This window comes from Haemorhous mexicanus, chromosome 6 (genome assembly GCF_027477595.1).
Source record: "Haemorhous mexicanus isolate bHaeMex1 chromosome 6, bHaeMex1.pri, whole genome shotgun sequence".
NCBI lineage: Eukaryota > Metazoa > Chordata > Aves > Passeriformes > Fringillidae > Haemorhous > Haemorhous mexicanus.
Genome location: NC_082346.1, coordinates 15,805,866 through 15,828,818, shown reverse-complemented (window position 1 = coordinate 15,828,818; position 22,953 = coordinate 15,805,866). Strand labels below are relative to the sequence as shown.

The 22,953-nt window shown below is 37.0% G+C and overlaps 1 protein-coding gene across 4 annotated transcripts in view; it reads left to right on the top strand.

Moving 5' to 3' along the window:
• Window positions 1–22,953, top strand: part of SOX6 (SRY-box transcription factor 6) — a 371,999-nt gene that overhangs the window by 53,394 nt on the left and 295,652 nt on the right. For all 4 annotated transcript variants that reach the window (XM_059848934.1, XM_059848935.1, XM_059848937.1 and 1 more), the window contains one exon: window positions 2,064–2,134. The gene's annotated coding sequence lies outside the window, so the exon portion shown is untranslated. The remainder of the gene's footprint in view (window positions 1–2,063; window positions 2,135–22,953) is intronic.

Below are 22,953 nucleotides of genomic sequence, written 5' to 3'. Positions count from 1 at the left end.
TAAAAATGTAAACTCTAGATACCTCATACCTGAAATGTCACTGTGAATAACTTTCTGGTAGATTAGCCTGTTTTCAGCATTTTCCTTGCACTCTGCTTCTGTTGGTAGACCTTGGGTATTACTGAACCCTTCCTGGCCTGCACTATTTTATTAAATTTACTAAGGGAAAGTGTTTGAAGGAAAAGTTGGTTTTGGACAGGCTGCTGAATGCAACAGACACCTCAGCTCTGGTGAGTCCATTTTGAACAGACCAGGCTCTTCAGGGCTGGGCTTTTTCCCCACTCTGCTCACCTTCATAATGGATAAGCCTGCAGCTGATTGACAGTTCTGAGGTGTTATCTGAGCAACAAGCCTTCACTGGCTCAGGGTCACTGGGTTCAGCTAGCCCTCTTCTGTCCTCTCCCTCACTTGTACTGTAAGAATTAAGGCTTCACATACCTATTGTTCTGCAGGATTTTTTGCCAAACTGAACTTTCTCCCTGGTAGACTACCAGAGTGCTAAAGCTAAGTTTAAAATTTTGTATGTTTAACCTTTCCCCCTAATTGCTTGCCCAGAATAAAGGTTTGGTGCTTTGTTCCTAAATTCTCAACATGAGGTGGTGTGCATTAAAGTGTATTTATACTTTCAGATTAATTAACTCTGACCTTATGAACCACTGTCCTTGTTTAATTGGTGGCTCCAAAGCACACTAATGGCATAAATCAGCTGATAATGAGATTCAGACTTGCTTTTAAAATATATAATAACAACACTGCATTGATAGAGCAAATGAGATTTGTTGACTCTCTGTTGGTATTACAGGAGAGAAGACACAATTAAATGTGTACTTTCAGGATGGGGGAGGGCTTGGTTGGAATGAATAATATGCACTTCAGGGTGGGTGTATGAAATAAGGAGGATATTCTGCATCAAGATAAGTTTGGTATTCTCTCCTTGTCTCTAGGCACTGCGCAGTACTGGCTGGTGCACTTTAGGATACAGAAATGTTGTGGGAAGGTGTTTCTTAAAGATTACTGGGGGCTAAGAAAAATGACAATTTCATCTTTAAATATAGTTACATGTTTTTAAACTGAGCTTACACCCACTGTTTTATGAACTGTAAATTAATCAGATAGCTCCCAGAGAACAAAAAGGTTTTGACCTAAACTAGTTGCCCAGGCTCCATTACTATTTTCAGTTTAATGTTACCCATATCCATCCTCACATTTTGGAAAGAAAACAAGGGCTGTGCAACAAAGTTTCTTTGTTTTGCTAAGAACTAAAAATGTGCTGTATGTAGACCAAACAATAAAAATAAACTACTGAACTACCTTCTAATGCATGGGGGTTCTGGAGAGAGGAAACCATGGATATTTAGAGGCATAAAGTGAGTCATTGTGCTAGTTAAAGAATTTTATAAGGCGAGCTCTGTGGGTTTGAGTTGCATCTGTTACCTTTCCAACTAGAACTGAGGGGTATGCAGGAAAAAGAATGTTGGATTTAATCATGCCTTATAGTGACTGCATTGTACTTAGGCTAAGCTTCTAACTGGAATCTAGACCATAAGAGAACAAAATCGTTAGTCTTTCTTCTTTGTATAAGTTTTGCCTTAGATGGGCTCCAATTAAATGACCTAAACAATAATTTTACACCAGGTAAGCTGCAAAATGCTGTTAACAAACTACTTAAATTAAAAAAAAAAAAAAGGTAATAAGTGTTCTGTAACACTTGAGAACATAAAAAAAGAAAAATCTCCAAGCCAGAAACCCCCTCACAGTTATTTTCCTTATTAAAAGATAACCGTGCTTGCATTTATGACAGTTCTTAGAAGCCATAATGGACTGGGTTGCTATGGTGTGAGATGCAGAACAATGAAATAATTGTTTCTCTTGGTATTGGCTTCCTGGAAACAAATTCTGTGTAAATTACTTGGCTGAAAGTGTGACAACAGTCCTGTGTTCTGTTTCATTCGGTTCATGGTTAAAAATTGTAACTATTTTATAACAATAAAAAAGTAACATTTATCAGTTCTGGGCTTTCTTTGGTTTCAACTTTTTTTTTTTTTTTACTTTTATATTTTCAGGTCAGTTTCATGAATTCAAAAGCAACTTACCAGTGATTTCTGGGAGCTGGGGCTGATTTTCTTGTGTATTTGTAAGTATTTGTTCTTTTCCCTGTTATGTGCATCTTTCTAGTACTCTTTTGACATGGGAAATGGAAGAAATTTTGAAATTTCGCTGTTGTATTGCTGTTTTAGCATGTTCATTTAGCAAGAATTTGACCTCACTACTTTTAAAGTTTTGGTAGATTTTTTTTGCTACCAACTTATGCTTCTGCTATTCAGAGGAGCTACAAATACTGAATTAACAGTAAATGTTATTATTTTGAGCTTTATTTAGGTTTTTGTAAAAATAACAATGATGGGAGAACAGCTTACAGTAACACATAAATGTTGGCACTTGCCAGTGACACCACTGCATCACGTTTTTGCGATGAAAATAATTTCTAGAAAAGAACTGGGGCTCTAACTCAAGATAGACAGGACTTTAAGGGGAAATGCTGTGTGGTATTATTGAGGAAACACTAGGGTGACTAGCATCTGCTGAACTAGGAATGCATTTTTATATCCCTTGGAGAAATCTGGCCTTTATGATGTCAGCAAAACCATGGTCATTGATGTCACAGCTCAGGAACATGTTTCAGAGTATGCCCAGGGTGAGATACATCAAATGGGGCTACACCTAAACAGAAATGCTCTGAGAAAGGGAAAGCCAGAGAGGATCAGGAGGAAGGATAGTTATTAATGAAACAAATAGAAAGCTTTCAGAATTGCTGTTTTGGACAGTCCTCAGCTTTAGTCAAGTATAATAAGAAAAATCTAATGGGCCCTAGACTTGACATGATATAAATTATTGCAATACCTCATGTGTGATGTAGTATAAATAAAACCAATCTATGCAGCTTGTTCTCTTAAGTCACAAATATAGTTTATGAATAAATATTTATTCGATCATTTGTGGAAAAAGATGTTCACAAAACTGCATTCATCAGGGAACAAATATGGCTGGTTCTCCTCTCAATATGGAAATGTGTTCAATTTGTACTAACCCTTCCTCTTTACAAATGTTCATTTTCACATATGGTTTTGCTATCCTATTTGCACTTTCCTTCATTTACAGGTCAGCATTTTTTTAATGAGCATTCTCAGTCAGAGATAAAGAAAATATTATCAAATAAGATAAACAGTTTAAAACCAAGTATTACCATTGAAAAATAGTTCTGAGAAGGCAATATAAAGTGATTACTGAATTGAGAGTGAGGAGTTTGTTATATTTTTTCTGCCTTTGCTGCTGCTTAATTTTTTTAAGCAATCAGTTTCTTTCTTCATTTTTCTCTTTTATAAATAGAAATAGTAATACATTGATCTATACTAAGAGTTTATACCTCAATATAGAGCACACTTTCCAAGGAAAAGGAATATTTCCAAAGAATAAATTAAGTGGTAGTTTCATGGTGAAGTTTTTGTGTACCAAGCTAATTGGGTGAGAAGCTGTAAGTATTGTTCAGTTCATGTTCATGTAGTATTACAAACATAGGAAGGGCTTTAGTAATTATATTTTGGGTTGCTGGTCTGAGTCCTGATCTTCTGGAACAAAGAGCTGTAGTAAACCAAAGTGATGTAAAAACGTGCTTTGAAAACCATCCTTGTGTTTAGGTCAATCCAGTAAGTCTCTAAACTTGCAGGAGAGGCATGGGCTGCTTTGATCACACCTCTGCTCACTGGCTGTTCCAGGGAAGGCTGTTAGCACAGCTGAGACACCTGGCATGCTGTGGCCACGAGAGCTGGGACGTGGTTCAGCAGCCTGAGCATCGAAGCTGAGGTGGTGGCTGCATGAAAGGATGAGCCACAGCCTGGCCTGTCACTGGTGTCCTCTGCAAGCCAGACCTCAGTCACAGTGACATGAGTACTGGGAGAAGCCAACACCGTGCTGACTGTTCTTCTCTGCTTCAATGACTCATTCTAGTGTTTAGCACTATATATCTAGAAACATATGCTAACCTTAAGTTCACATAAACTGAAAATAAAATGAAATGTAGGAGGTACAACTGATGGATTCAGCCCCGTGTTCCTCACATACTGAGAAAAACACTGAAGTACAGCTTCTGCAGTAATACAGGTTAAGATCTTGAATCATCTCTGTTGTACCTCTCCAAACTTACAAATACTCTGTACCTGATTTAGGCAGACACAGATTCTTGTTATGCAGTAACAGGACTATGCACAAAGTCATAAATGAGACTGATAAAATAATAGGACAGGTTGTGACCTTCCATTTCAAGACTTGATTTCTGCAAAATCTTATGCCTGACCATGGAAGCTGATGGACTCAGGATCAGAGTCTGAGGCTGAACAAACAGGCCCTGAGCAAAGGAGGAGGTGGGAGCTTCGGGGGTTGGCGTGGAAGACAAGAAGTTTGCTTGTATAAGGGGTTTTGAGAATAAATTCTAAGCAGTATTTAAAAAATGCTAATGAGAAGTGTATACCTTTTTCATGTCATGCTGTAATATTTGGGCATGTTTTTATGGTGTGTTTGTTTGATCTGTACTCCAAAGGGAAGGAGTGCAGATCAGTGCTGGGAAGATTGATCTTTCAAACTCTGCAGATTTTTTTATGGAAATAGAGCAAGATCAGCTAAATGCTGCTATAGGTCTATACCAAAGCTATTTCAACCAGGGGCTATAATAACTTTTTCCTCAAATTTTTGAAAGTTTTGTCATAGGTGCATTCTGCTGTAACATGTAATTACTTGGATCATCCAGTTCAGGCAACTTTGGGATTTTTTGGTCGTATTTGGCTAGTTTTGTTCAGGGGAAAACAGGATTGATGATTCATACAAAAGTAAATTTCATGGAAAATGTGACATTTGTGCTTTTGTTTTATGCCCACAGAGTAATTGTCCTAACTAAAGGTTACCTTTTTTTCAAGAATGTGGTTTTAACGTGGTTTAATTTATTTAATTGTTCTTCTCAAGTAGGTTTGCCCAGTAGTAAACTGCAATAGTTATTTAAAGATATAAAGGACAAAATAAATATCATTTAATAACACTGCATTTAAAGCCAATTTTGCTTCTACATCAGGAATTAGATACATCTTGTTACTAGCAGTTCAGTTTCTGTGTAAACATTTTATTGTGGCTTGGCTACAATGTGAAAACACAGACAGAGTGAGAAAAATAAAACCTGAAATGAGGGGTGTTAAAACCCATGAAACTTCAGTGTCTTGAGCTCTATAGTGAAAAACCTGTGTTGAAAGCATGGCAAAAAATATAATCTTATTTGGGAATAAAATAAAATCTCTTTGAAAACAAACAACAGGATTTTTATTTTAAGAAGGTTTGAGAACAGAACCAAAAACTGTTAGGGAACACACACATGCACACATGTTATGACACAACAAAACTGAGATTATGGGTAGGTAAATTTTATCTTTTCAAACACTTTCTCTAATTAACATATTAACAGAAGCATGCTTTGCTTCAAACTCAATATTTGATATTTTTCCCCAATCTTATTTTTAAGGCAAAATTTATACTTTTTTTTTTGTTGTTGTTTAATTTAGTCTGTTTCTATTTATACTGTGGAGCATCTGACCAAACAGGTTTTTGCTTTGTATTTCTACCAGCTTATTTTCTTCTTTTAAAAGAAGAAAATTATTTAATTGTGAATGTTTGTATAACAAAGTCAAAGAAAGCACAGCTTATTTGGAGCACATGAAGACATATGTCTTTGGTGCTATTACCTTATGGGTTTAATTTATAACATGTGATGTTCTACTGGATTACAGTTAATATATTTGGGAAAATATATGCTCTCTACTTTCCACAAAAACAATATACTGAGCCCAAGTCTCAAAAATCTCAAAAAGTTGATCTCCATTTTCTCTTCGCAAGGCAGGGTGTTAAGCAGCATTTTGGTCAAGGAGATGTTTGCCAGCTTATCACATACCTCTTTCTAGAAAGAGCTGAGTTTCCAAGGTCCTATTAAGACAGAACAGTGGTGTTTATCTAGAATCTCTGTTGCTGCAGCATCCATACCCTTTTTGGCACCTGTGTGCTGCAGGTACCAGAGGCCTTTATCCTCTTCTGCTTCCTTTCCAGCTGACCTTGTGACAAGCTAATGTAAAATAACCTGGTTAAACCATCATTTAACTAGACCCTCAGCAATTTGAAGCTCTGTTTTCCTGGGTTTATATTATAAATGGTGAATATAAAATCAATTTCTTATGGAACCCTGTCTTGCTGTTTTTATGTAAGGGTTGCAACACACAAAAGTTCTAGTAAGAAACAAATTTCCAGTATATAACATGTGGTGTATATAGATAAAAAGAAGACACCTGCCTTGAAGAATTTTTTTGTCTGAGAATAATTTCCTAAATGTACATATTTTAGCTGTTCTTAAGAGACAGTAAGTTGAGCAGAAAGAAAGTGGAAGCAGAAAAAGCATTTCTTAATCCTCAGCTAAAACCTGGTGCCCAAACACATTTGCCAGTGAGGATCTGATAGATGCATTGTTACATTCTCCTTCCAGAGCTTTGTAGCTGTACCTGAAGAGGAAGGTGTGGGGAAAGGACTTAAGGGGAAGGAAAGGTGACTGAGCCACTCCTTTGCTAAGAACAGGACAGAGCTCAAATACCAAAAGTCCCATTTGTTTTTCAGTATCTCAAGTTCTCTCCCCAGCCTGTGCTTCCAGCAGGGATGTCTGAGGGACTCCCCTGTGTGATTTTATCCCAAGCTGTTTGTTTGTGGGAGGTCACCGAGGGACTTGTAGTTCTAATAGAAGGAAAGTCTGTTGCCTGATGCTGGCACAGAAAGCTGCTCCTATCTGAGTTCCCCTTTACCTTCCGAGTGCAGCAGACATTATTTTGGCTGCTTCTCTGCTGCCCATGCAGGCTGTTTCTTGGTAATAATTAAACAAATAAATGGGTACACAGAATACTTGTGTTGTGAAAGCATTTAGACAGTTTTTCTTATGATAAACAAATAGTGCACTTAAGCTACTTTGTGGATTTTGATACTTAGCATAGCACAGAAATCTCCTTCAGTTCTTTATGAAGAAAGAAATGTATGGCACAAGAGAAAATACATAAAATAACAGTTTTAATTTACATAAACCCAAGGGGTTCCAGGCTGTAAGACTCCTTAGCAGTTACTGGGATGAGGGCACCAGTGTGGGCAAGAGCACCATCCAACCAGCTCCTGACACCCTGCACAAAAACAGGGGCCACATGTGTTGTCTTCACTCACTTTCTGATGAAAGTTGAACCACTTAGTGGAGCTGCTGCTAGAAATGCTTTTTCTTTTTCAAAGGGCTGTCATGCTCTGTATGTGAGCGGGGCTTCCTCGCTCTGCTGCTGCTCCATATGTGTGCTGGATGAGATCCGTGCAATGCACTAGATCCATCTGCTGTCTAAAACTCCTTTGCAAAAGTGCTAAGCAAGAAAATGCAAATCCTCATCCAAGTAATTCTATATGCTGTTGAAGTTGTGTGCAATACTTGGGAGAGTGAAATAGGAAGGATTTCTGTTAAGAAGCCCAAATAAGAATGCAGAAGCGAGGTACTTGCACAAATCCATACCTGGACAGGTTTTCTGTAAGGAATTGGCATTTACAAAGACCAAATATTTCTGGAAGAAATGGTTGTTTATCACAAACCCAAAGTTTCTGGTAATTTAATAACTACAATGCAGCATCTCAGGAAAGCTGTAAAGAGAATTTTTTCGAGGCCATGCTGTGAGTAATAAATTACATACAGTATTTCTCATTTTATGTAAATAAGACAAAGAATGTCTTATTCTACAGTTGAGATGAACAATACCAACAGTTGATGTCAGCATTAACTTTTCAAATCATATTACTTACAAGGGAGTGGGTTATAAAGTGTCCCCAGACAGCTTCATTTTCTCTGTCTTCCTAATGCCCATATACCAATGGCTGTTTGATTCATTTATTGACATAAAACAGAATTGCTTAGAACTAACCACTCATTCATCATAATCACAGTTACAAGGGAGAGCAGGGTAAGAGGTTAACTGCTTGCTAGATGTATCAAGATCTTTGGTATATACCAAAGCCTGACTCGATAGGAATCTGATAATGGTCTGCTGAAGGTAAAACATAAGTGTTAAAAGCTAAATAAAAAAATTTGCTGAAAAAAAATTCACATTTCTTAAGTTAATTAAAAAGTGCTGATCAAAGTGAAGCCCACATAAAAAATGTTACTTTAAGATATTAAAGATAAGATAAAGTATAAAGGTCAGTTATAAAAATAAGTGCATTTAAAAAAATAATTTTCTATAATTTTTTCTTCTGCTTTAATTAATTATTAAAATACAAATAATTTGAAAATATTATTTTTTTTGCTTTTAGCAGTTTAAGTTCATGCACAGTGATGAGGAATTGATATTTTTGTGTGTCTACATTAACAAGACATTGAACAAAATCAATTTGAAGTAAGTGGGAGCAGCTTCTGTTCTTAATACATGCATGTGATGGATTCAGTAGTGTGCATCATAAAAGATTCAAAGGCTACATTTAATTGTGTAAATATAATCCTGGCTCTGAAACCTGGTCTCAAAGATGCTCCCTGCAGGATCCAAAAAGCCCCAGGGAGTAATTAATCCAATTCTCCAAAGCTAAAACAGAGTAGGTTACATGAGTTTTATCACTCACTTCAGCCTTTCCCCATGAAACAGTTCACAAATGTAAAACTTCACTCAGAGCTGTTGTTTTCAGGAGCTGACACATGGTCTTGCAGAAGCCCTAAAGTCTTCTAGGGCAGAGAGTGAAGAGGAACGAGTAGCTGGCAAACTGGCTGTGTATAGGAAGTTCCTACTTTAGTATTTATTTTCTGCTCAAATTCTTTACTGGTTTGGGATGTAACAGTTTTTAAAAATAGAATTGGTCACTGATATGACACAACTAAGGTTAGATCTGCTGAACTGCTCAGAATAAAGCTCAGGAATCTGAAGCCAAGCATAATAAGGTGAAAGTGAACTTAAAATTCCCCTCTGCAACCCTCATAATTAACTACCTAAAACTTGGGAGGTGTTTCTACAGCAGGTACAGGGGATCAGAAATGTGCTTAACTTCAGAGTGTAGGATATGAATTCTTGATTCTATTTCAGCAACTCTTTTATCAACATCACATCAGGCAGCCCTTTGCCTTTCAGAGACAAGAGAAAATGTTCCAGGATCTTTCTAAGATGCAAACTCTTATTTGTCAACACAAGGTTTCATGTCACTTGGCAGCTTCTTAACCCAATATTTTTAAAGTATTGTTAGAATGTCTTAGTTTTATGGAACATTTCCTCCTCCAAATCAAGATACAGATTTTAATATCAATTTTTGAAAAGCCATTTCCCCTACATCCACTAAAGAGCAGTTATTAGAACTCTCTGATCCCATCTTACTTGAGCAACTTTTTAAAATTGCCAGGTTATTGGCCTTTTAATTAATTAATTATACATTAAAGTAGCAGCCCACCCTAGCAAACAGTCCATATATTTCCTTACTGTGTTCACTGAAGCCTGAAAGTATATCTGTGTTGGTAAATAGACTTGTGTTGAAAGGAGCCCTTTGCCCAAAGATTTGCTTGGTGCAAACTCTGGTATATCTACTCAGAAATACCAGGTATTGATTGCTGTGCACTCCAAGATTTTTCTGATTCATTAAGGGAACCTAATATGTTTTTGGGATAAAGAAGCAAACAAACTGCATTTCTGATCATTTGCAGCCCCATTGCTAAACAATCCCACCTGGGAAGTTGGCTATTACCATCATCACGTCTGTGTATAACTTTTCTGTTACCTGCTTGGTTTTTGATGTCTTGTTTGTAAAGATGTTTTTCTATGCACATAACTGTAACTTTTAGAGGATGATGAGGGAAGCATAACCACACACATCCAATTATCTTTTTTGCTAGATTCCTCAAAACATTTGTAAGACCTTTATGTTCTTACTCCAGATTCCAGATTTGTACATTAGATAACATACATGTGTCTTCCTCACAGGTCAACTTGAATACTTATGTAATTATGGAAAAATAATTTCTCTTCCTGTAATTTTTTAAACTGAATTTATACATTTTGATTGCCAGCATTTGCATAATGGTTTTGTTTCATATTGTTCAATATTGAGCAGTAAGTCATAACAATAATCAGTGTTGTGCACTGTTTTAAACATTTAGGAAGGGTTCACACATTCAAAGAGAGTTGTTTTTTAAGACATCATAGATTCTTGTGCTTCATCCTAGAAGCATGCTAACCTAGCCCCTTTTTTAAAATATATTTTCCTCCCTTCTCTTTTTAATTCTGGTGTTTTGTGTGAATGAACTCCTTCATTCCTCCACAACAGCCATCCCTTTGAGATGTCTGTTGTTCATGGGTTTTTCCTCACCCACCCACCTGCCATTAACTATTTGGTTACCACTTAAAATACTTCATCATCCAGATTCAAACTCATTGTCCCATGGCCATTGTTGCTTAGCAGAACACCCATGCTTGCTTTCTACACAAACACACACACAAATTAATAACTGAGTGGAACTCCTCCTCCTCTGTGCTCCAGAAGGAGCTGCTCCAAAAAGAAGCCATTTATAGTATCAATAAGCTGCTTCTCCAAACCATGTACAGATGTGTTATTCAACCAGTTAATATTGGGGTAGTTAAAATCACCCATTATTATTTTTCTGGCAGATTTTGCCACTTCATTAATATCTTTCAACATACTGAGTTGCTTGGCTGTTCCTTCTTTTACATGGCTTATATCATATCATGCCATCACAGCATATTCTGTAGTTTCGAGTTAATTGCCCAATTAACAGTGGTATTCATGAAGTGCTAGGAAAATTCCACAACTAATGATTTGGACAATTTCAAAATAGGTTGGTATTTCATAGTTTAAAATGTCAAACATGCCAATAGCTGCAAGCTTAAGACTGTGCAGGCTTAGAACCCAATAGCTCAAAAATTCTGCGTCCCAAAAATCGTAATCCAGCCCTCAGAAACGTGTTTCCCAGACCCAAGTATATCACTGTAGGGAAGTTCTGCACCACTTTAATTTCTTCTTGGACCAGTGAGGTGGAAGCATGAAATGGAGCCTCCTTGGCTTCCCTGTATTTTGTGAGAATATGGAATAAATACCTTCTGGCAGCAGGGAATGCACCCTCACCCCCAGCCTGGCCCCAGATGATGTTTATGGCAGCACTGGGGACACTGCTGCAATAGTGGTTGTTTATATGCTTGCCAGAGCCAGGAAAATGAAGATGTGAGTGAGTTGGAAGGTTGTAGGGTTTGCTAGGGCACTCTGTACTTTTCTTTCCCGTTGCCTGGATTAGGTAGGGATATTAACAATGCGTAGTTAGCTTTGATGGGTCATTGTTACCAGATGCAACTGAGAGTTGCCAATAGACTCTCTAGGCAGTGATCTGATTTTTTTTGTTTTGTCTCACCAGCTGCCACGCAGAGATGCCAGGGGATGCAGTGCCTCTCCTTTCTGCCTTTTCTCTGTACCTTCTGTGCCATTTGTGAGCTGTAGGACTGAGGTCATGCAGTGGAATTAGTTTACAGAATCTGGGGAAGGGCTGGGGCTGTAAAATAATTTCATTATCACTACTGAAGAAAGACAGTATTCATTTTCAGTCTCAGGGTCAGAGACATGAGTGTGATAAAGGAGACAAGCCACTGCCTCACAGCTAAAGGATCACAGGCTCAGGGGGCATTTCTAACATTTCACACAGAATCATAGAATATCCTGAGTTGGAAAGGACCCATAAGGTTCATTGAGTCCCACTCCTGGCCCTGCACAGGACAAATCACACCCACAAATATCACACCATGTGCCTGAGAGCATTGTCCAAATGCTTCTTGAGCTCTGGCAGGCTTGGTGCTGTGACTGCTGCCCTGGGGAGCTGTTCCAGTGCCAACCACCCTCTGGGAGTCAGGAAAACAACCTTTTCCTGATATACAACCTAAACTTCCCCTGACACTATTAGAGTACTTTGAATTTCCCTACTTATCTAGTCTATTGAGACTGTTTTGGTGATCTAATGCAAACTGCTCAGAGGTGTATAATCCATATGTGATTAAGGCCTTAACTCAGCAAGGTGCTTTAAGTACTTTGAGGTCCTTCATTGCAATAGACAGGACTTTGCAGGAGTTAAAATCCTGTGAATACTGAGGTCTTTGCTGTGATTGTACTGATTAGGTAAGTATGGCTGCTGGATAGCTCTTTTTAAAAAATTGTTTAGAGCTCCTTCTTGGAGTTGTGGCAGATTCTTTAGGATGTTATAATTTACATTTTATAACAAAAATGTAGTGAATTGTCTTGTCTCATTTCTCTTGGCAACTCAGCAAACTATCATTAACATTTTTCATCAGTATTCAGTTTAGAGTTTTCTAAACTGAACAGTATAGTGGCAACAGCTCATTTTTAGATGCTGTTACAGTTCTTTCACATCTTTATAGTATTGTAGTAAAGCTGAATTTACTGGCTACCTTGAAAGCGGAGTAAGGCAGCATTAGAATCTACATTAAAGTGATTCAATACTCTTTAGAGAAAAGCCTTCTTAACATGAGATCAGACACAGTATGTGTTTTGGGGGTAGTTTTATAAGGATTGCCAATAAACTAGAACGCTACCAACAACAGCTGCTTCTTGAAATATTGCTCTGTCCAGCCCAATGAAATTTAGGGGATTTTTCTTTGCCTTGTAAGCAAATGTGATGGGCATTAGCATTCAGGGGAGCAGCACCTGCAAATGGAAGGGTGAGGCTAATTTGGTGGTGCAACTTGGTGAAAATGGGAGGGATCAGCTTCCATGCACTTGTTTCTCCTTGAGAGTTAGTGCCAGTCTCCAGTCTTTGGGGTAAGTACCATGCTCTGATATATTTTTTGTAGGCGTTCTTCTTGGTGGCTGCTTAGAGTCATTCCAGTTTGGGTGCAGAGAGAGGATATTTTTCATAAGTTTTCATGAGCTAAGAAAATGCAAGCTCTTCAAGGTCATTCAGTGTTTGTGTCCAAGCAGGTTGACCTGTGGTTGTTGTTCCTGGTTTTATGGCTATGAGCAGCTTGTTTCAACTTTGTTTCCTTTCTTAATCTTTAATAATTTAACAATTTTTTTAAACAATATAATGATAGAAGGGATGGCCAATTCAGGTGCCCAAAAGAGGGACTAACCACAAATGGCTGTAACACTGCTTTCAGTTATTACAATTATAAATGCAGTAGTTGTAGTAACAACTGCTACTTGTATTACCATTCAGTAGAGGCAGTTTTAAACTACTGACATGTTAATAACTCTCAAGCTACCCACACTCACTAGGAATACTGCTTTTAAATGGTATGGGGTTCTCCATGTTCTACTTACTATAGGCATTATACATGTTCCTTCCCTTTTTAGCATTTTTCAATAAGTATGTGCCAAAGGCTTGTTTTCAGATTAGTATTCAATTGTAAAAATATCCTCTTCTTTAAAATCATAATTTTAAAGAATATTGTGTCTGTGTAGTTACGGGATAAAATTTGGGGTATTTTGTGTAAGAAATGTTCATGCAGTTCCCATCTAGTACAACAGAGCATTAAGTGTTCATCAAAGAAATACTTTCACTACCTTGGATGCAGTAGTTTGATGTTATTTCTTTCAAAATGTGACAGGTTTTAAAATTTGTTTTTAGGTCAGATTTTGTGAGTTAATTACATTGGAGCCTTAATAAATTTTGAGACTATGAAAAATGAATGTCATAATCAAACAGAAACATATCAAAAAGAAAATTAAGATTTTTTTTGTTTTTAGTTATTATCTCTGATTCAATTAAATTTTTTGTTTTACTCCCAAGTAGGAACTATAAAACTGAGTGAACACCAAAATAAATTCCTTCTGCTATTAACCAGTTGCACTAATTCTACAAACTGAAAAACAGCAGGGATGTAAAAAGTAATTGACCATTCATTGTTAATATAATCAAAATGTTACCATTAATTATTATAGTGAAAAATGCAGTATTACAAACTAAAAAGAATAAAATAGAAATTTTTTTGCAGTTAAAAAACAGAATTGGCAATTAAAAGTTATCTTACTAAATTAAAATGGACTGGTGACAGAACATAGATATAAGTAGTATAATATAAGTTCCAAGTTCTAAAACTATTTTGTGTTTTATGCAGCTGCAAACTAAAACTTTATTTTGCATAAATGTTTTAATATTAAAATATTAAACTTTTTCTTTATAATTTAATATTCATTGCTGATAATGCTCAAAAATTTTGAGAACTGGTGTTTAACCTTTAGGTTATGAGTTCCCAAATAATTAGCTAGCACCATTAAAACAGGTATTTTTACCCTTCCAGTAATGCATATGAAAAGTCACTGAAATATGTTACAAATATGTAATTCTGTCCAGGGAAGATATAAGTGATATTACTAAAGGGAACAGTTTTAGCCTTTTGCTCTTAGCACTGAAAACTAGATGAGTTAGCTGAGTCAAACTTGCTTTCTAATTTCTCTGCCAAATTTGACCAAAGATTTCTTTGGTAGTGTTGCAAAAGTCTATTTGCAAAACCACTTTCTAAGCCTAACAAAGCTGAAAGAAGTGTTGAATTCTGCTGTTCTGTAGTGTTCTTTCTCTCTTCAAAGATGTAGGATTACAGTTTGGGGTATTTTTGTGAGTGGAAGGGAGAGGTTATCTGGTGTTAGGGAAAGCAGCATTTTTTTTAGACTTTTTTTTAAGAAAGCAAATACATGTCTCACCAGAACAACCCCTGGAATAGCCCATTATGCAGTGTTTAAGGCCAGTTTATTCGAAGCAACAATTCTAAAAACAGGAAAAAAAGATAGAAAAGGATGATTCCTAATTACAGCTATTTCCTGGACCATTTCTCTGTTTTGCCGTCAAGATTCTAAAAAACTGAAGAGTTTACAAACTTTAAACTCTAAAGGTGATCCCAGACACATCCTGTTCTTGGTTAAAGGTTCTGCTATATCACTGCTAGGACAAAAAAGTGAAGTGCCTCTCCACCAGCTGCAGAGAAAGAAGGTGATTTGAATGTTAATGAAGGACAGAAGTTTCATAGTAACAGAAAAACAGAGGCTCTATAGATAAGAGAATATTTTCCCAGGACGTCTCAGTCTGCAGTTGTTGTAACCGGAGGAAGTAATATTACTAAGGAAGTATTTAAATGTCTTTAACAGATATTAGATGATGAAGTGGAGTAGTCATTATATTCCTATCCAAGCTCCAGTGCATGAGAGGTCTATTGAAACACAGTCTTTTGAGAATATCCACTTAGTCCTGTTTCTAGACTCCCAGATTAGTTTGGGCATCCTGTTAATCTACAGAGTTCTAACACAAAAGATTTCTCAGAGAAGTTACTATAGTTTCTGTTTAATATGGCAACAAAGATCACAAGGTACAGTGTTTTCATAAATTTAAAAGCCAACACTCCCCTCCTGCCCTTCTGTCTCGGCTGGAAGAAAATCCCTGACCCAACAGTTGAAATTCTTTCCTGATATTTCCACATGAGTTTTTTTTACATGTCTTGTACCTGACTGTGCCCTTGAATTGTTCAAGGCTCTCGATTCAAACATAAGAATTCGTTCTTACTCCTACTTTCTGTTTGGTTCTGGTCATTCCCTGTTTCAGGAGTCCCTTGACTTGATCCATTCTTTTTAACTGTCTGATCCATTCAGGTTGGTAATCCTGCAAACACAAACTGGCACTCGGGGCATTCTGTGCCATTCCCCTTTTAGTGTTTGAGTCAACCTACTTACACTTGGAGGTATTCAAATCAGAATGGCCTGGGTTAGAAGGAACCTTAAAGATGATTTCATTCCAACCCCCTGCCATGGGTAGGGGCGCCTCCCACTAGACCAGGTGGCTCAGAGGCTCATTCAACCTAGCCTTGAACACTTCCAGAGATGGAGCATCCACAGCTTCTGGGGCAACCTGTTCCAGTCCCTCACCAGCCTCACAGTGAAATTTCTTCCTACCATCTAATCTACACCTCTCCCATTTCACTTTAAAGTCGTATCACTACATGCCCCTGTAAAAACTCCCTAGCTGGCTTTCTTGTAGCCCCCATTTAGATACTCAAAGGCTGCTCTAAGGTTTCTGCATAAGATTTGGTTATTATTAAAAGCATTATTATTGGTGTTCTCAGCAGCTGTTGAGGTTTTTTTAAAGCAGATTAACAGGAAAGTAGCAGTGAGTTCACAATAGCACCACAGAATTGCTCAGAGAATGGCTGTGAGCCTGTAAAGGTACTGCATTTGTCATTCTGATGGATGATTTTTCCTGCCCATGAAATAAGGGAAGTAATCCTTCCTCATTCTTCTTAGTTCTCCCTAAGCAGAGGTATATATTTGGTTGCCAAATTCTCCTTTCCATCCTTCAACTAATCCCAGGGAAAGATGGAAATATGTTGAAAAGCCCATGACACATGGTGGATGAGCTGTTCTTTGCTCCCAGAGCACTCATCTGTAGTGCCTGACAACCCTACCCTTGCTCTTATTTAGTATCTTGATGGAATTGCTGTGGGATCCATTAAGATTAAATGTCTGCCATACATAGGAGATGTGTGGCTTTCTGGAATAATAAAGCCCAATTCTGGCTCTCTGAATACCCAGCAGAGAGCAGAATGAAGATCAAACTGGCTTAAGCTAAAACTGAGGAACATGCAACAAGTGGTGTCCTTCAAAAATGCCTTTCTCTGTTGACTGTGTCTCACATTGACCTGATAGATTTCAGATAAATATGAATAATACTCACTTTGCAGGAGAAAAAAGTGAGCTCTTTACCAAAGTGTTATTTCAAAATGTTGATGTGTTAGGACAATGGAACAATGTGCTCTCTTTCCCCCTTAGATTCTGGTTTTCTGCTTCTTTTTTTCCACGTCCCCACCCTGTAATTTCTTCTGTGTGAGATGACAAACTCCGAAAAGCACTTGTGTAATGGTCAATAAGCCTGTTTAACTATCCTCGAGTACCTACTGTTGCCACCATAACCACAATCTCTGAGTATCTTCCAATGATTTTAATTTTTTTGAATAATGCTAACTTTAGATCATTTAAAAGGAGAGAAGTGAGAGCTTTCCTCACAGTTTCCAGTCAGGAAAGCTCTCCAGTCATATACAGAATTTTGAGAATCCTCTCTTGCATCTTACAGTGATGCTGGTCAAAGATACAGAAGTTATAAGTTAGGTTGCTTTTTTTTTTTCAGTTTTTCTTTTTATTTTTTTTTTTTTAGCAGGAAACATCTGTTTTCAACAAACAGGATGACTTAACCCCTGCTGGGGGGGTTTAGTATTGCCAGAACAAGTTCAGTAGAATTATTTTGATTTGCCTAATCTAAATTTAGCTTTATACCTCTAAGCTATATCAAAATGACTTTTGTGAAGTCACCCCTTTCATTTATTCATCTCATAAAATTAGTGAAATGTCAGTGGTGTCATGGGATTGAATATGCAGATGCTCCTTCTTTTTCCTATTTTTACACTTGTACAGGGAGACACTTAAGGTTAATTTTGGATGGATACTAGAAGCTAAGTGAGTAAGTAACATGAAGAGCTCTGGAAGCTTAGACATGCCATCCTGGTTCTTGTCTTTAAATATAATGCAATGTGTTGTCATGCGCTGGTAACGTCAAATGTCATCTGAGCATTCTTTGGACTATTTGTCTCCACGTGCTACTGGCACATGCACATATTTCTGTCCATTTTTTTCATCATCCATACTGGACTTTTCCTGTGTTAACATCCATTCCTGAATGCAAAGCAACTCTGCCAGCAGGAGAAATTTCTGTCTGTTCCATGAATTAGTACAATCATGACTTAAAAGGCCACTCCTTAATTCCTTCCAGCTAAAGTTTCTTCTTATTCTATATTAGAGTGTGAAGGTGTCTCTTTTTGAGGCAATTAATTTCAAACTGTTTTACATCTTTGATTTTTCTGTCAAGTGGTATTGGACACAAAAAAGCCAGAATTTTCCCTGGTACAGCCTTTAGCAATGTTTCTGGGCAATTACTGAGGCAGAAAAAAAGAAATGAAAGGGTAATAATTCTCAATGCTTGTTTTCTTACAATAGAAGGTATGTGTGTAAATCAGATATGGACTATAAATCAGAGTTATTTTCATTAATTCTCTGGTTAATGTTTTGTTCATATTTACATGTTGGAAAGATGATTCTGGAGAACAGCTGAGTAGGAGGATTCTTCTCTGTAGTCAGCCCTGACTGATAGCTTTGAAGTGATCTCCTTTTCTGTCTGTGAGAACATATCATTCTATAGTAGATGGGATCTGCTGGACATGCTCTTGAAGAAACAGACAAGTTAGCAACATTTTCCACTGGCAAATTTCCAGGGAAAAATATTTCTTATAGTTCTTGTATATCTTTAAACTTCATCTGCATGCTTTAATTTTTGTGTCTCAGTAATCTGCTTATGGGGTAGAAGTATCTGCAGAGTTAAGTGGTCTCAGCTTTTGACCACAGAATATTTAATTCCAGACCACTTCTAAAGTATCTGAAAACTTCATAACCATAGTATCAGTTTCAAAATGCCAATTTCACTGTGTGTATCTAGGGAATGCTTCAGATACCTGCCTCAGACAACCTTGACAACAGACCCTGCCAGGACCTCTGTGACCAGTAATTTCTGCCAGAAACCCCAGCAGATTTCTGTCAGTTTTGCTTTAGGTTTGACAAAATTTGAACCCAGCCTGGTAGTTGTAATAAGTTTTATAGAATGCTGGAATATGTGAAAAATTTCTCTCAGTTCAATTCAAGAGTCTAAATCCTTTTGCAAGTTTAAAGGGGCAATGCTTTTAAGTGTCCAAGCCATTTGTTTTAAAACTCAAGTGAAAAATTCACATTTTTAGGTTAATTTGAATTTTCTTCTTTAGGATCCTTTAAAATGCATTTAAAGAAGTTTGCTGTTGAAAACAGGAGGAACAGAATTTTGCTAACAGACTAATTAAACGTTTAATCAGCTAATTGTACTTTTTTAGTATTTCTGAAGCCTAGAGCTTCAGTGGAGATCAGATTGCCCTTTAAAAACGCCTTTGTGCAATGATTCTATTTCCTCCTTTTAACTGTTTTGAGTGCAGCTTCAGTGTGCTATGGTGACAGGGAGAGGAGTGGAGCTGCCTCACCCTCTGAGCAAACAGCTGAATCCAGGAAATCTAGTCCATGGTGGTAAGCTTATGGAAAGGGATCAAAAGTGTTCTGTCGGGTAAAAAAGTTAGGGAAAGCTAATATAGTCTTTCATTTTTGAGTTTTTTGAGAGTTACCTTTTCAATACTGGTTCCTTTGAACTGTGAGCTGGGTGGCAAGTTGCCACTTGTTTGTTTGTCCTGTACTTTGGTGTGTTCCTAAAACCTTTGGGATATTAGCTTCTGAAGATTTTATGTGCTACTCTCTATTGCATCTACACGCTAAGTTTCTTTCAGCAGAACACATTAAATGTATATGACAGGGAAGCACAAAAATCCATGGAAAACGTGAACTGGATAATAAAATTCATTGTGGTTAGACAATTTTCTAATAAGTGACATGTATTTGCTATCAAATATTGACCTATGGTGAGATTTTTTTTTTTTTCCACTGAATATCAAAGATAGAAAAAGACCCACAAGCTACCTTGTGCCACCAGCATGGATTTGCCATTGACTTATATTTATTGACTCCAGCAAAGCCATTTAATTAGATTGCAAAGTTATTTTTTCACTTGAGGAAAAGGAAACTTTTAAATTGTGAGTATGTTCAGCACGCTATGAAGAAAATTTCTTTCAGCTCATACTTTGTTGCTTCTGGTTTGTTCTGCAGTTTAGGGAGATTTTTATATTAGGAGTGTGCTCAGAGCGTGATGTAATTGACCTAGACTGGAGAGCACAGATGTCCCAGAATTTTGGAAGCTGAATGTAAACCAGACCAATCTCTTAACTTTCAAGTAAACTTTACTAAATTTTAGTTAATTTATGTCTTTACATGACTGCAACCTGCTACATTACAAAGCCAGAGCACAGTTAATGAAACAAGCAGTGTCTTCTGAAGGAAAGCCAGAGAACCTGGCAGACAGCCCCAAAGTGCATAGGTGGAGGTAGAGTTGTTTAGCAAATGGGAGGTACCTTTTCTAACAATTAATTATCTCATCACATACACAATAAGTGTTATTATTTATTTATTTATTGATTAGTAAAGATACTTTCAAATATATTATGTATTAATTTTTATAAAGTAGTTGGATATGAAAAGCTTAAACTCAATTAGAAAACAGAACAGGAAGAATGATTCTATGGATGCAAAACAGGCCTGACCCTAAATGACACAATCACTACCCACTTTTAATAAATCAGATGAGGCTTGTAGTCCTCAGGCAGTAAATATGATCTTGGAGCATCACTCTGCACAGAATAAGCAGGAACTGGCAGTTGTGGTGTTCTGAATGATACACTGATGTGCACCAGTCCAGCTGAAGGTTGATAATTAACTTATGCTAAAGTGTTGTAGTGAATCAGTAAGAAGTCAAAGTATTCAAGGCATGTGCTCTGCTGTAGAACTCTAAATAAAGGCATTGTACTTCTGTTGGTACACATGCTCAGAAAAAATGATCATACCTTAGTGACCTGAGGTTAATATTTTTCTTGAGCAATTTGTGCTGAATGCACATTTTTTGGTTCTTGTTGTCCTTGATTTTTTTGTTGGTTAGACCTTAGATATTTTGAAGTTAGGATGTAAATTGTTAGGACACATCTAGGACAAGGAAATGGATTCTTATCCAAATTTTAAAAAAAAGAACTGTATGGTTTAAAAGTAGCCAGCCACCTCAGGTGAGTCTGAGGTCTGAGTCTGCTCTGCAGGAGTCATTTGATGCAGTAGATGAGGAAAGTTTTACAAATGACATAAATATACAGATAAGAGCTTCAGTTCCAGCATCCTGTAGAAAGCAAAGCACATCTGGAAGAGTGATCTGATTTGCTTTTGCCCTGCAAAGCCATGAAGTTCAATTTGGCTTTCTGATGCAGACTGAGCTGGGTGGAATAGGTGTAGATGTTCTTAAAAGAGGAAAAATGGACACTTGGCAAACCCAGCAGATATTTTTACATACTCTTGGAGCTGATAAGAATAATCACATATTTAAATGTTACCTTGCCTTGCGCAGAAACCAGATTTAATAAATGGCTTTGAATTTTTCATGAATCACTGAGCACCCTGTTTCACTAATATGACCAGGGTTTTTTGGTGGGGGAATTGGGAGGAACAGGACTATGAAAGACGCTATAAGGCTACTGATGGACTGTCGTATAATTTTACTAGTTGCATAACTGCTATTAACTACTAAATTCTCTCTGATTAAAATAACAATCGAGCTTGTAATTTTTCTGAACAGCTGCTGCTACAGGGGGTCATTACCTTGGAGAGCTTAGAAATAATCGTACTCCTAATACATGAGTTATGTAGTCTCATGTTTTACAGCAATGCACAAAGTTTAAAGTCTATAGTAGAATGTTATTTGAAAGCTGTCAAACCATGTTAAAAAAGACTGCATCGTCAAAGGCCCTTGTGGCCAGGATTCAACATGTAGCCTTGTCTTACTCATTATAAAATGCATGTTTATAAAGTTCCACAGAGCATCCAATTCCCAATTCACTTATATCAGCAAGACTTAACTTGCTCATTAATCTAAATTCTTTTGCAACTTTAATCTACATGTTTAATTAATCATAAAATGAGGCGGTAAGTAATTTCAGCAATGTGTGGCTTGTTATCAGATGCATTTAATCACTCTTCTGTGAGCTCATTTGGAAACACCTGAAGATGTCGAGAGCAGTTTGAATAAGCATAAATTATTCTTTGTCAGTGTACTTCACTCAACTAATAAGACATTAATTTAAAAGGCACTGTTCGTCATTTTTAGATCTTCACCAATATTTTTAGCTTAGCAGTATAAATCTAATTGTACATACTGTATGATTCCCAACATAGAGCCCAACACTGAAAAGAGTAAGAGTTATATTGAATTCATTTTTCTTATTTACATGTAATTATATCATGTAATTGTAATTTGAATGAGGATTAACCATAGGTATCAAATCTGTTAACTGTTCAAATGTTTTTGGAATAAGCTGCTAATTACTTGAAATGCTAAAGAATATCAGATGGTACAAAGACTTATAGATTCAGTTTTTTCTTTACACATAATAGCTCTTGTCAAATTTGGAACACTTGTCACATAGTAACTTGCTGTAGATATAGCTGAGTAGCTCAAATGTAGGTAGGATTAGCTTTCAAAAATATGGAAACAAAGACTGCAATATTGCTGGGCCCATTACATGAATAGCTGCTCTTTCATGTGCTTATGCAGGATTTCATTGAATGGAAAATAATATTACCACTTTTCCTAGTCACCTAACTATTATGTAGTTGGTGATGGCATTCTAAAAAAAAAAAAAAAAAGACATGACCTCAGAGCATGTATTTCAAAGGAGCTGAGTAAGTCATACATCTCTTCATGTCAAGAAAATGGGAATAAAAATCACATTTCATTGAATGCCATCACCTGTCTCTCTCTGCTGTAAGAGAAGATGACATTCTGTAAGAATAATTATTCCACTGGAAGCAAATTTATTTGCTTGCCATGGCGCATCTCAGTTAATCTTGCGTTTGAACAGTGGACTACATTCAATAGTTGACTGGTATGTTCCAGTGTGGATCAAAACAGGAAAGGGGAGGATATACCATTTTGCCATGAAGTACAAATCACTTCCCCGAATTTTTTTCTGCTGTATTTAATGTCTGTGAATGAACTCTTGTTTTCTCTGACAGAGCAGTGCTCTAACAAGAATAATATTGCTGTAAGTGCCCTGCCATGTTAAAGTTGCTGCACCATTTATACTATAGCAATAAATTGTGGCAGTTGATCCTTTT